Here is a 2,500-nt window from a genome sequence, read left to right on the forward strand (position 1 = left end):
CACCTCGAAACCCTCTCAGGTCCCGGCGGCGCGCAGCGCCGTCCTAAGTACTTGGTCGGGTTCGAGAGAGGCGCAATCGCCCGGAGTTTGGCGAGTAGACGCTTTAGGTGCGACCACCCGTGCTCCCAACTGAGCTTGCCGCTGCCGACAGAGGCCCGGGAGCGTGCTGTCGTGGCATTGCCGGCGGGAGACAACACGCGCCACCTACGGTGACCGGCAGCTCCAACGCCAGCGCCACAGAAGGACAAAAGCCCCACTTGGGTGCCGAAGCGAACTCTCCCAGCACAGCGCACGCGCCAACACGTCCGCACAGCTGCGATACAAACCACCTGCGAGAACCGCAGAGGCGACCGAGCAGCAGACGGCGTCGCGGCGCCGAGCGCCGGGCGGCGGCGCATCCTCAGCGCACACAGTCCTCAATCGGACCAGCACACTGCAGATGTCCACCGCGCTTCGCACCGGGCCCGCGAGGACCTACTTTGGCCGCACGGCGCCGCGTGCAGGGTGCGCCGGCGCGCAGCTGCGCCGCCTGCCGCCTCCGTCGGCCGGCGCGCCTGCCACTGGCCGCCCCCACCAGCCGGCTGTAGCGCGTGCGCCCACGCACCGCGCGGCCAGCACGCCGGGAGGCCCCCCCTCACCGGCCGGGGACGGTCCCACCCAGCCACCGCCGCGTATCGCTTCACACCCAGATGCCATTCACGTTCGTGGGCATGGTGGGTATCGCTGGAACAACCGGTTGGTAGCTCAACCGATCGTCGCCATCACTGATTCACCTCTAGCGAGAACAACCGCACCACAACGGTTTACCAGTTGTTCATTTGCATAACGTCACCAGCAAACGTAGGCGTCCATCGCCATTTGCAAATTCAACGATTGTTGCATGCCTGTGTCAGGTGTCACGACACACTATGTCTGCCCACATACACGCAACAACATGTGCACGCTTCGCGAACACGTGGAAGGTGGCCCCCGTACGTATGCGATGTCCATTGCGCGAACGACTGTCAACCGGCCTCTGTCGCATGTCGCAGATGTGGAACGCAGTGCACCATGCTATCACGGTGTGTGAGAAGAGACGACTACGTCTGACAACACGCGCCACTACATCAACAGACGGCTCATGCTGATCGCCATCCAGGGCATACCACACTGCAATCCAGCTCTTATAGGGAGACGACACGTAGCTGAGTGCACAACATTTGGACCGCATGGTTCGCCGTTGTTGGCGCAGTCGTTGTACGGTCACATGTACCACGATGTATCATTCAGTACATGAGGACCAATGTGCAGTACAGTGTGTGATTTGGACGTACAACATCAGCGGACAGTTGACACAGGCCGTACCACAGCGTAGGCTAAGTGCTTCGCACATGCGAATGCCAATGAACAACTGCAAATGCCAATGAACAACTGCAAAGGGCATTGAGCATGTACGTCCTGCTGCCATCCACATTACAGTGTATAGCTGCAAGGTGTTTAACATGAAGCGATACACTGGGGACCGGGCAGTGCGAGTAGCAAACTATATTGCGGGGGTTGCAGTTAGGCAACACTACACTAATTTAACGCGTCGTATGACAATTACAGAGCAGGTTAAGGCCCAACGTGTGTTGGGTTAAGGCCCAACGTGTGTTGGGTTAAGGCCCAACGTGTGTTGGGTTAAGGCCCAACGTGTGTTGGGTTAAGGCCCAACGTGTGTTGGGTTAAGGCCCAACGTGTGTTGGGTTAAGGCCCAACGTGTGTTGGGTTAAGGCCCAACGTGTGTTGGGTTAAGGCCCAACGTGTGTTGGGTTAAGGCCCAACGTGTGTTGGGTTAAGGCCCAACGTGTGTTGGGTTAAGGCCCAACGTGTGTTGGGTTACGTTAAGGGGCAATGTGGGTTACGTTAAGGGGCAATGTGGGTTACGTTAAGGGGCAATGTGGGTTACGTTACGGCGCAATATAGGTTACGTTACGGCGCAATATAGGTTACGTTAAGGCGCAATATCGGTTACGTTAAGGCGCAATACAGGTTACGTTAAGGCGCAATACAGGTTACGTTAAGGCGCAATACAGGTTACGTTAAGGCGCAATACAGGTTACGTTAAGGCGCAATACAGGTTACGTTAAGGCGCAATGCAGGTTACGTTAAGGCGCAATGCAGGTTACGTTAAGGCGCAATACAGGTTACGTTAAGGCGCAATACAGGTTACGTTAAGGCGCAATACAGGTTACGTTAAGGCGCAATACAGGTTACGTTAAGGCGCAATACAGGTTACGTTAAGGCGCAATACAGGTTACGTTAAGGCGCAATACAGGTTACGTTAAGGCGCAATACAGGTTACGTTAAGGCGCAATACAGGTTACGTTAAGGCGCAATACAGGTTACGTTAAGGCGCAATACAGGTTACGTTAAGGCGCAATACAGGTTACGTTAAGGCGCAATACAGGTTACGTTAAGGCGCAATACAGGTTACGTTAAGGCGCAATACAGGTTACGTTAAGGCGCAATACAGGTTACG

The sequence above is a fragment of the Schistocerca americana genome, unplaced genomic scaffold (assembly GCF_021461395.2).
Source record: "Schistocerca americana isolate TAMUIC-IGC-003095 unplaced genomic scaffold, iqSchAmer2.1 HiC_scaffold_97, whole genome shotgun sequence".
NCBI classification, from domain to species: Eukaryota; Metazoa; Arthropoda; class Insecta; order Orthoptera; family Acrididae; genus Schistocerca; species Schistocerca americana.